Raw genomic sequence first — 12960 nt, forward strand, 5'->3', positions numbered from 1 at the left:
AAGAGAGTGGCCAAGTGCCAGAATAGGCGCATCTTCCAGATGTGCCTTTTCTGGGGTGGCTGGGGGCAGATATTTTTAGCCAGGGGGGGGCCAATAACCGTGGACCCTCTCCAGGCTATTAATATCTGCCCTCAGTCACTGGCTTTACTACTCTGGCGGAGAAAATTGCGCGGGAGCCCACGCCAATTTTTTCTGCCATTTAACCCTTTATTTTAAGAGCTAGAACGGCCAAATTTTGCAGATACACACTACTGACATTAGTAGTGTGGAATCTGCAAAAAAAATGGAGAGAAGACATGGTTTACTGTATGTAAACCATGTCTCAAATCATGTCGGGTTTTAGGAAGGAGAAAGAAAAAGCCGGTAATTGAATTACCGGCTTTCAAGCTGTATAGCGCTGGAATAAATATTAATATATATACATATATGTGTCTCACTGACATATATATATATATATATACCTATTCTATGTGTACACATTTATTCTACCTATTGGACTGTAAGCTGTCAGTGTGATTTTACTGTACACCGCACTGAATTGCCGGCTTTTCTCTCTAACAGCGCTGCGTATTTCTCGCAAGTCACACTGCTTGTCCGTGTGTAATCCGTATTTTTCACGCTTCCATAGACTTTCATTGGCGTATTTCTTGCGCAGTACGGTGACAAACGCAGCATGCTGCGATTTTGTACGGCCGTAGAAAGCCATATAATACTGATCAGTAAAATACGGCAAATAGGAGCAGGGGCATAGAGAATAATTGTGCCGTATTTTTTGCGAGTTTTACGGACGTAGATTCTGCGCTCTTACGTCCGTAAAACTCGCAAGTGTGACGCCGGCCTTAGAACCAAAAATGCCCTAAATCATAAGCATGGAGGCCGTGATAACATCAGACACCTATGTGAAGCAAAAAAGTCCTCCAAACATAGTAATGCATAAAAATACATTTTATCAAAACATATACTTAAAATGTTACAAGAAAGTGTTTTTGAGATGCATACAGACCATGCAGAAAAAAACAAGAAAAAGCACTGGGCTTAAAAAATAGATGGATAATATCAAAATAATAATTATATTGCATCCATAATTATACGCAATCTGTAACTACCTGCATAATGAACTTTAATTACAAGGTTCACTTATAAAGCAGTAGTATGCAATAATCATCTATAGAAGTAAATAAAGTGCAGAGTGCAAAAAATTTGCAACAATAGGGTGCAAAATAAGTAAATAAATATACCTAGACACTACTGGGGTTACGTCCCTGGCTGCCCCTAATGAGGCTTGCAGAGGGTTAATATTATGATTGCAATGGGTAAATACCTCAAAACATAATCAAATAAGTAAATGAGAAAAGCCAGACACAAAGAAAAATGCATACCATGGCTCAAGGTGCAAAGTAGAAAAATCAATATCAATCATAGACATAAAGAGAGGAGCCAAAGGGGAGAATAGATACCCATAGTGTCAGAAGTCCCAGTGTACACTCACCTTACGCCTAATCCACCGATGCCCGCTTCACCTATAAAAAACAACCATATCCCTCACCTGTCTTCATTGTGAAGATAAATCACTGATGCCCATGTCCCCTGGAAAAGAAGAAAAATAATAAACAACCACAATACTCATGTTACACTTAATCCACCGATGCCCATGTCCCCTGGAAAAAAAGAAAAATAATAAACAACCATATCCCTCACCTGTCTCGATTGTGAAGATAAATCACTGATGCCCATGTCCCCTGGAAAAGAAGAAAAATAATAAACAACCACAATACTCATGCTACACTTAATCCACTGATGCCCATGTCCCCTGGAAAAAAAGAAAATAATAAACAACCACAATACTCACGTTACACTTAATCCACCAATGCCCATGTCCCCTGGAAAAGAAGAAAAATAATAATAAACAACCATATCCCTCACCTGTCCGAACTGAAGATAATCCATACTGTCTCACAATCATAGTGATGATTTAGGCTAGGTTCACATTAGTGTCTGTGTGCGCAGCGTATCATCTGCATGCACAAACACATGTAAAAACGCATGCTTATGCAGCGTTTTTTATCCGCATCATCTTACGCATGACGGCAAAAAAACGTTGCGTGTGCATGCGTTTTGGCATGTGTTTGCGTTGTTTACGCGCATGCTTTCGATATTTCAAATGCTTTTTACAGTAGCTATTCCTTGACATCAGCTATCCAATAGGCGTGGCTCATGGGATTTCTATACAGGTCCTTCTCAAAAAATTAGCATATAGTGTTAAATTTCATTATTTACCATAATGTAATGATTGCAATTAAACTTTCATATATTATAGATTCATTATCCACCAACTGAAATTTGTCAGGTCTTTTATTGTTTTAATACTGATGATTTTGGCATACAACTCCTGATAACCCAAAAAACCTGTCTCAATAAATTAGCATATCAAGAAAAGGTTCTCTAAACGACCTATTACCCTAATCTTCTGAATCAACTAATTAACTCTAAACACATGCAAAAGATACCTGAGGCTTTTATAAACTCCCTGCCTGGTTCATTACTCAAAACCCCCATCATGGGTAAGACTAGCGACCTGACAGATGTCAAGAAGGCCATCATTGACACCCTCAAGCAAGAGGGTAAGACCCAGAAAGAAATTTCTCAACAAATAGGCTGTTCCCAGAGTGCTGTATCAAGGCACCTCAATGGTAAGTCTGTTGGAAGGAGACAATGTGGCAGAAAACGCTGTACAACGAGAAGAGGAGACCGGACCCTGAGGAAGATTGTGGAGAAGGACCGATTCCAGACCTTGGGGAACCTGAGGAAGCAGTGGACTGAGTCTGGTGTGGAAACATCCAGAGCCACCGTGCACAGGCGTGTGCAGGAAATGGGCAACAGGTGCCGCATTCCCCAGGTAAAGCCACTTTTGAACCATAAACAGCGGCAGAGGCGCCTGACCTGGGCTACAGAGAAGCAGCACTGGACTGTTGCTAAGTAGTCCCAAGTAATTTTTTCTGATGAAAGCAAATTTTGCATGTCATTCGGAAATCAAGGTGCCAGAGTCTGGAGGAAGACTGGGGAGAAGGAAATGCCAAAATGCCTGAAGTCCAGTGTCAAGTACCCACAGTCAGTGATGGTGTGGGGTGCCATGTCAGCTGCTGGTGTTGGTCCACTGTGTTTCATCAAGGGCAGGGTCAATGCAGCTAGCTATCAGGAGATTTTGGAGCACTTCATGCTTCCATCGGCTGAAATGCTTTATGGAGATGAAGATTTCATTTTTCAGCACGACCTGGCACCTGCTCACAGTGCCAAAACCACTGGTAAATGGTTTACTGACCATGGTATTACTGTGCTCAATTGGCCTGCCAACTCTCCTGACCTGAACCCCATAGAGAATCTGTGGGATATTGTGAAGAGAAAGTTGAGAGACGCAAGACCCAACACTCTGGATGAGCTTAAGGCCGCTATTGAAGCATCCTGGGCCTCCATAACATCTCAGCAGTGTCACAGGCTGATTGCCTCCATGCCACGCCGCATTGAAGCAGTCATTTCTGCCAAAGGATTCCCGACCAAGTATTGAGTGCATAACTGAACATTATTATTTGTTGGTTTTTTTGTTTGTTATTAAAAAACACTTTTATTTGATTGGATGGGTGAAATATGCTAATTTATTGAGACAGGTTTTTTGGGTTATCAGGAGTTGTATGCCAAAATCATCAGTATTAAAACAATAAAAGACCTGACAAATTTCAGTTGGTGGATAATGAATCTATAATATATGAAAGTTTAATTGTAATCATTACATTATGGTAAATAATGAAATTTAACACTATATGCTAATTTTTTGAGAAGGACCTGTATATATAGGCACAGTGCACTGATGAAATCCTTGTTTTTGGCTAGTGTATCCAGCTGCAAGATGGCTCTTGACATGGAGAGTTTCTATGATAATCTGGATTTACAATTGAAATTGGCTTTAGCTTTTGCTGTGGCTTGTGAGGAAGAAAGGAAAAGAAAAAGACAGAGAAGATGTCGTCGTCACTACTGGCAACACCTCATCCTTGAACTCCGAGAGAGCCATGGAGCCTACCACTCGTTGTACAATGAGCAGCGTGAAAACCCGGAGAAGTTTTTTTGAGTACTCGAGAATGTCAGAACAGAGCTTCAGCGAATTGCTGCAACGTGTCCGAGGGTCCATCAGCAGGCAGGACACAAAATTCCATCAAGGAGTTCCTGCTGAGGAACGTCTGTTGGTGACCCTGAGGTTCGTAATTTTGAAAAACAAACACATGTCGATAGTGTTATTGTTAGAAAAGCCATGTATTAATTTTTTTTTTCCCTTTTATCTTTGGCAGATTCCTGGCTACCGGAGAGACCTTAAGATCTCTACATTTCCAATTCAGGATTGGACTGTCCACCCTTTCTGGGATTGTTGGAGACACCTGCCGTGCATTGTGTGATGTTCTGTGTCAAGAATTCCTCCCCCAACCCACAACTGAACTCTGGCTGGAAAATGCTGCAAATTCCAGGACATTTGTAATTTTCCTAACTGTGTGGGGGCTGCGGATGGCAAACACATTCGGATTATGAAACCAGCTGGAAGTGGAACCGAGTACAAAAAATACTTTTCGATTGTTCTCATGGTGATTGGAGATGCTGAATGTTGATTTGTCGCCGTGGACGTTGGCTCATTTGGACAAGGAAATGAGTCTCAGACTTTCAAAAACTCTGACATGGGCCAACATTTGTATGATAATAATTTCAATTTTTCACAGCCACGACCTCTTCCAAACACTGAAGGACCGCCAATGCCGTTTGTTGTGGTTGGGGATGAGACCTTTCAAATGTTTGCCAACCTCATAAAACTGTACTCAAGTCGGGACTTCAATCACACCATACAGATTTACAACTATCGACTGCCAAGGGCATGAAGAACTGTGGAGTGTGCCTTTGGATTGCTGGTATCTAAATGGCGCATTTTGGGAACAGACATCAATCTAAAAATTGAGAGAATTGTATGAGGTTGTTAAAGCGTGTGTTGTTATGCACAATTACATCCAGATAAAAGAGCGACCCAACTTAAAACCTGAGAAACCTGTTACATTGCAGGATTACCAACATTACCCTCTGAGGGCTACAGTGGAAGTTGCCCAGGTGAGGGATAATTTTGCTGCTTACTTTGTTTCTGATAAAGGACGTGTGGCATGACAAGACTGAATGGTTTAAGCAGCTAAGTAAAATGTTCTTGTAATTTTAAAATTTAACTGTAATGTTAAAAAGTTCCTGTAATGTTAAAATGTACCTATAATATTAAAATGTACCTGTAATGTTTGCTGACTTAAATAATAAAAGACCTACAGTAAAAACACCTGTTACAAGTTCCCTTAACAATACAATACACACATATGGTGTTTGCGGCAGCTGCACGTAAAGAGACCAAGAAAACATAGATATTGTGCAAACAAAATAAAAATTTTATTTAACACAAAAAAATGGGTTTAGGATCAGGGTCTATGTAAGGGTGAGATGTGGTGGACCTTGGGGGTGTAGAGCTGTGAGGATTGGGTGGTAGTTGATGAGGAAGGGGTTACAGGGGAAGGGGCAACAAATTGAAGGATGGGACTGGACACATTGGGAGTAGACAACACAGTGGAATCATGGGAATGGATAGACAAACTGGAAGGGAGAGACACTGACACAAGGGAAGGTAGTGACACATTTGAAAACAGAGACACATTTGTAGGTGAGGATGGAGGTGGTGGGTTCAATTTTGGCAGGGTTTTTGGCTACGGGTCTTCATCCTGGTCGGAATGTTTTGTTTTTGTCCTTTGTTTTCTTGACCGAGTGGGAGTGGTGACCTCTCTAGCAGTCTTCTGGGGTGGTGCTGGACTGGGCAGCGTCATGGATGCTGCTGGCTGCAGGGGTGCTGAACTTGGCTACGTGGTGGATGCTGTTGGCTTCAGGGGTGTTGAACTCGGGAGCGTGGTGGATGCTGCTGGCTGCAAGGGTGCTGAACTTGGGAGCGTGGTGGATGCTGCTGGCTGTAGAGGTGCTGAACTCTGCAGCGTGGTGGATCCGTGAACTAGAGGCTGTGGTGGTTGAGGATAGTTCGGTGCTGTGGGAGTTGGAAACTAGATTTTCGGCTGCTGCTAATATCCTCGGGCCTGTGGATTGTAGCTTTGTGACTGCTGCTGCTGCAATGCATGGCTGTAAGCAGCCTGGCAGGCCAGCATGATGTTCAGCTGGAGTTGAGGCATAAAGTTTTCCGACATGTCTCGCTCTATTGCAACAAAAAAATGTTGCGCTGGTCTCTCAAGGTCAGTGTTTGTTGACATCCTGTAGAAGTGTGTTCACATAGGTGAACCCACTCTTCAGTCTATCACCAAGCACCTTAATCCCATCCTGGAAGACCAAGCTTGAGTGCATAAATTCGGGCATGACTGGCCTCTCCCTGGCCCTCTGCATCTGATGAGAAGACCCAACAAAAGCAGCGCCAGAGGGCTGGGAGAGGAGAAAACCAGATGGACTGGCTGCCTGTTCCCCAGCCTATGAAGCCTGCCTGGTTGCTCCATCGCTGGTGGATGATCAGGACTGTGTCTGTTCAGTGGCTGGTAGATGAGGGGCCGCTTCAACACAGAGGACGATCCAGGTTGAGTTGTGCTTCACTAGGTTCTGTGTGGAAAATAAAAGAAAAACATTAGTAAAAAAAAAAAAGTTTAAATAATTGTAAGACAACACAAAAGATACTCAAGTTCGCTGAGCAAGCGCAGGCCTCAGAAAAGCAAGGTTACGGAGGTATTTGTATTTCCTTAGCCTTTGAGCAGCACCACTTTTAACCTGATTCTCCGCTCTCATGTCCTTATTGAAGCAATGCTTCATCGAACGCCAACGGACTCTTATTCTCTTTACTGTGAAGGGGGAATGAAAGGAAAATATTAAATGTAAAACAATGCACCTACATTTACAGGTTCACTGGCGCATCAGACCACATTGCAATACTTACCTAAATCATTTCTGGCATGTGGCGTGGCACATTCCCAATCATGCAACAGCGACCTGGCCACTTCTTCCCAGAGTTGTCGAATCACAACAATGTCGGCGTGCTGACGATCACAGGTGTCCCACAACGGTACTCGCTCTTGCACAAGGTTAATTAGTTGCTCGTTGTCAATGTTCTGTTAGGCTTCTTCCCATTGTGAAACCTATAGATCAAATAAAACAAAAGAATTTTAAATAAAACTGAAGACAAATTCAATTACAACTCTGTTGAAAAGACTACTTACACCCCATTTTTTCTCCTGAAACACCAGGAGAGACAACCAGTCTACAAGGAACAGAAAAGGCAGTGAGAGACAGACATTTTCAAAGGTTCTATACTTACATAGCCAGTGTTGTCCTCACCAGGACAGCAGAACCAAGACAGATGGTAGCACCATGACATTTTCAAAGGTTCTATACTTACATAGCCAGTGTTGTCCGATCCAGAGTCTTGTAAGTAATGGCCTTGCAGTTTCCACACTTCCTTTTATACAGCTTTGTATTTGTATAGCTGAAACCAGTTCCTACACCTGCTCATTCTGAAGTACACATGCGTATCAAACGCATGCGTATGCATGTCCTTGCGTACCAATGCGTTCCCATAGACAGTAATGCATTGTTTTTATTCACTCCCTCCACAATCATCTGCATGCGAATGATTGCGCATAATTGACACCTCAAAAAATGTAACATGTTGCATTCGCCGGACCCCACCGCACACTGCGAAACGACGCATGTGTACGCATCCGCATGCGAACTGATGCAAATGTATGTGCCTGTGTACAACATATTAAAGATAGCTAGACAAGACTCATGCGGATCTATGCGGATAAAACGCTGCGCACATATATTCAAATGTGAACCCAGCCTTAGATAGTGGTCACTTGAGTGATTCGACTGCTATCCCCACCAAGTGTAACACACTGACAGGAGTGTAATCACTCCTGCAGTGTGTAGCACTGAGCTGCCATCAGAATGTTCACCGGAGTTCAAACTTGGTAAACCCAGCGACCTCACTTATGGCACTGCTCACTGCAGGAGAATTTTCTTACGCAGCGAGCCGTGTCATAAGTGAGGTCACTGGGGTTCATCGAGTTTGAACTCAGGTAAATGATATCATGGCAGCTCAGTGCTAGACACTGCAGGAGCGATTACCAACACTCCAAATCACCTGAATCGTTGTGAGACAATATGGATTATCCAGAGGCGTATCTAGGGTTTCTGGCACCAGGGGCAAGAATTCATTCTCCAGGACATATGCGATTTTCACACTTAGGTTGGCGTCACACTAGCGTATTGCATCCGATGCGAGAGCATTGGATGCGATATGCTAATGACCCTCGGCTCCTGCTCGCAGCAGAGCAGGAGCCGAGTGTCATGCGTCTGTGCTTCGATTCTCTCGCACAGGGAGGATCGGAGCACAGCTGCAGAGGAGGTGGAGAAATGAATTTCTCCATCTCCTCCATTGCTGGGGTCCGCTTATAGCGCACATCACTCGGATGATATCCGAGTGGTGTGCGCTGTCTCACTCGCACCCATAGGCTTATATGTGTGCGAGTGAGACAAGATTTTTCCTCGGTCCGAGACAATCGCAGCATGCTGCGATTGTCTCGGACCGAGGAAAACGGCCGACAAAAAGTCGGCTGCTGGGAGCTGCCCCATATGTTAACATTGGTCCGAGTGCAATGCGATTTTTTATCGCATTGCACTCGGCCGTTTAAAACGCCAGTGTGACGCCGGCCTTAGTCATGTACCCACGAGCTCCTCTCCCTAATGCTCTCAATGATCAGTGAAAAACTGAGAGAAGCAGAAGAGAAGCTCGTTGTCACAGGACCACAAGTATGAAAGTCGCATATGAGTGATGTGTCCATGTGACGACTACTGGAAACTGCAGAGCTGAATCCTGACATCGCAGCTTCTGAATTCTCACAACTAATGCACTGCACACTTTTAGGATTCTCCCTTGCTGGTGGACAGTCATGTCAGCACAAGCATGCGATTTGTATACTTCTGACCACATAACGACTAGACGTGCCCGGCCTCGCTCAGTTCATTAAGTGAGGCCACACATGTCTAGTCAGCATGTGACCGCATGTATCTAAATCGCCAGCATGAGAGAATCTTGATAGTGTGCAGGGCGCACTGTGAGAATTCAGAAATCTGCAGTCACAAAGAATAACTGCAGACTCATCACAAACCTGGACATCCCCTTTAATGCTCCTAACATAAATAAAAACATGAGAGTTAGTTAACATCACACATAACATTTACATCCAGGTACCTCATAAATGACGTCGTCTCTGGAGCTGATCTCCTTCTTTTCTTCATCTTGTCCAGACCCCATGATGCGTTTTCTCATCCACAGCCATCTCTGCAGATTTCCATCTTCTCCGTTCTTTTGCAGAAAATTTCCACATGACGCCCTTAAAGATGCAAGTGTCATTAAAATGTTCCTGAATAAAAAATTGCCGCTCACTATATTGTCTGCACAAAATATGACCCCCACACTGTCCCTCTTATGGTTCATGCTCTTCACACTGACCTCTCCTTTCCATACCGGTCCCCTCTTCACATTGTCCTCTCATTCTGTGTTCCCCCTATAGGGCCCAGTATTTATACTGTACTCTATCATCACACTCCCCCTTCCTGGTATACTGTCCCCTCCTGGCTGTGCCCTCACACTGTCCCTCCATGCTACACCCCCACTATTCAGTTTCTATTCTTTGCCCACTCACTTTTGTCCCCCCATACTGTCTCCTCTCACTATTCCCCTCCCTTCTTATACTGTCTCCTCTCACATCCTTCCAGTTCACCATACTGTCTCCTCATATATTTACCCTCTCACTTTCTATACTGCCTGCTCACCTAACTCCCCATACTGTGTCTGCACACATCCCATCACCCTCACTTCCCGTACTCTGTCCACATACATTTTTCACATCGCTCTTCATACTGTGCCCTCATTCCCCCATACTGTTTCCTTCTACATGCCCTCATTCCCCCATACTGTTTCCTCATACATGCCCCCAATTCCCCTGTACTGTTTCCTCATATATGCCCCCCATTGCTCTTCATTTTGTGTCCTCAAGTCTCCCAGACACATTAAATCCCCCATCCCCACTACAAATCTCACCCCACACATAATAAATTCCCCCATCCCCAAATTCTCCCCACACATAATAAATCCCCCTATCCCCACTCAAATTGTCCACACACATATTATTGTCCTCTACCCCACCCCATCATTGCTCTCTTCACCACCTCCATCATTGCCTTGTCTGTCATGCCCATCATTGCCCATTTCACCACCTCCAGCATTTCCTCCCCAGCAATCCCATCATTGCCCTTTACACCACATCCATCATTTCCTCCTCCACCACCATCCCCATCCTTGCCCATTCCACCACTTCCATCATTTACTCCTCCACCACCATCCCCATCCTTGCCCATTCCACCACTTCCATCATTTCCTCCTCCACCATCCCCATCCTTGCCCATTCCACCACTTCCATCATTTCCTCCTCCACCACCATCCCCATCCTTGCTCATTCCACCACTTCCATGATTTCCTCCTCCACCACCATCCCCATCCTTGCCAATTCCACCACTTCCATAATTTCCTCCTCCACCACCATCCCCATCCTTGCCCATTCCACCACCATCCCCATCCTTGCTCATTCCACCACTTCCATCATTTCCTCCTCCACCACCATCCCCATCATTGCTCTCTCCTCCCCCTACACACACACACACACACCATTTACTTCTCTGCACATTCCCCTGCAGCGCGCAACACACACACATGCATGCGTGTGCACACACACACACACACACACCCCTCTTACCTCTCCTCGCGCTCTGCCGCAGCATCTCCATCGCTTTCCTCTGACACAGCCGGCCGCTGAATGATGACGTCATCCAGCGGCGCGTCTGTGTGAGAGGAAGCGCAGGCAGGAAGACAGATCGCTGCAGCTCCGCTGCTATTTTCTCTTGCAGGCAGCGGAGCTACAGGGATTTCTCCCTGCCTGCCACAGCCACCCTGCAGGGGCCCCCTCTGTTATGATAGGCAATTCAGTAACACAATGTACATAGCGATCAGAGCACATACAGTGATCTGACAATAACCCAAAATAATAGAACGAGCTCTGAGGCGTGGAAACTCTGTAGACCGCAATTCCTGATCCTCTCCAAACACAACTAGAGGCAGCTGTGGATTGCGCCTAACGCTCCCTATGCAACTCGGCACAGCCTGAGAAACTAACTAGCCTGAAGATAGAAAAATAAGCCTACCTTGCCTCAGAGAAATACCCCAAAGGAAAAGGCAGCCCCCCACATATAATGACTGTGAGTAAGATGAAAAGACAAACGTAGGGATGAAATAGATTCAGCAAAGTGAGGCCCGATATTCTAGACAGAACGAGGATAGGAAAGATAACTTTGCGGTCTCACACAAAACCCTAAAGAAAACCACGCAAAGGGGGCAAAAAGACCCTCCGTACCGAACTAACAGCACGGAGGTACACCCTTTGCGTCCCAGAGCTTCCAGCAAAACAAATAGACAAGCTGGACAGAAAAAATAGCAACAAATAGCAAAGAAGCACTTAGCTATGCAGAGCAGCAGGCCACAGGAATGATCCAGAGAAACACAAGTCCAACACTGGAACATTGACAGGAAGCATGGATCAAAGCATCAGGCGGAGTTAAGTAGAGAAGCAGCTAACGACCTCACCAGATCACCTGAGGGAGGAAACTCAGAAGCTGCAGTACCACTTTCCTCCACAAACGGAAGCTCCCAGAGAGAATCAGCCGAAGTACCACTTGTGACCACAGGAGTGAACTCTGCCACAGAATTCACAACACCCCTCCACCTCCGCACCTGTTGGGAGTCGGCGCTCTGCAGCTTCTCCCAGATCGGGGGCGGCAGAATGCATCCGCCGGGGGAGACGCTGCGGACCGCCACATTAGGCAGCCCGACTGTGCGCCCCTGCCGGCTGTGCCCGGGGCACATGCCCCGGCTGCCCCCCCTAGATACGCCACTGGGATTATCTATCTTCACTTCGGACAAGTGAAAGATATGGTTGTTTATTATTTGTCTTCTTTTCCAGGGGAAATGGGCATTGAAGGATTATGTTCACATTGGGGACAGGTGAAGGATATGGTTGTTTACTATTTTTCATTTTTTACAGGAGACATGGGCATTGGTGGATTAGGTGTAAGGTAAGTATAACTGTGCTTTTTATTTTTATTTCAAATAAAGGTGTCAGTGTCTGTCTTTCAATTAAAGGATTTTATTCTGGCTGTGTATTTTTTACAATCTAACCATGGGGTTAGTAATGGAGGCATCTTATAGATGCCTCACCATTATTAACCTGTGGGTTTGATGTCAGCTTCAATAAAACAGCTGACATCAACCCCACAACCACTACACGCCTCCGTACCAGAGTAAGTGGGAAGAGCTGGGCAAAGAGTCAGAATTTGCGCATCAAATAGATGCACCTTTTCTGTGGAGGCTACAGGCTGCTCTTTTAAGATTGAGGAGGAAATGTCAATGGCCCCTTTCCAGTCTGAGAATACCATCTCCCAGCTGTTTGGTTTATCTTGGCTGATTGTCAAAAATGGGGGGACCGTACGCTATTTTTAAAAATTATTTATTTAAATAATTTTAAAAATGGCATAGGGACCCCTGTATTTTTAATAACCAGCCATGATAAAGCTGACAGCTGAGGATTGCAGCCTGCAGCTGTCAGTTTTTCCTACGCTGGTTATCAAAAATAGAAGAGACCCCACATAATACAGTATTTGTTTTATTTATTTATAGCACAGGAGGCGGCTGATGAAAATTCCTATCAGTGGCACCTCCTCTCGCTGTTATCATGTGTATGACCATTGGCAACCTTTTTACCGCCAGTGACACCTGGTTGCTGATGCTGTCATATAACA

General features: G+C 44.8%; 1 protein-coding gene across 1 annotated transcript in view; it reads left to right on the top strand.

Annotated features, from left to right (window-relative positions):
* The window catches only part of FRMPD3 (FERM and PDZ domain containing 3), a 427262-nt gene that overhangs the window by 398155 nt on the left and 16147 nt on the right, over positions 1–12960 (top strand). The gene's annotated exons all lie outside the window — the stretch shown is intronic.

This window comes from Ranitomeya imitator, chromosome 2 (assembly GCF_032444005.1).
Source record: "Ranitomeya imitator isolate aRanImi1 chromosome 2, aRanImi1.pri, whole genome shotgun sequence".
Taxonomy (NCBI): domain Eukaryota; kingdom Metazoa; phylum Chordata; class Amphibia; order Anura; family Dendrobatidae; genus Ranitomeya; species Ranitomeya imitator.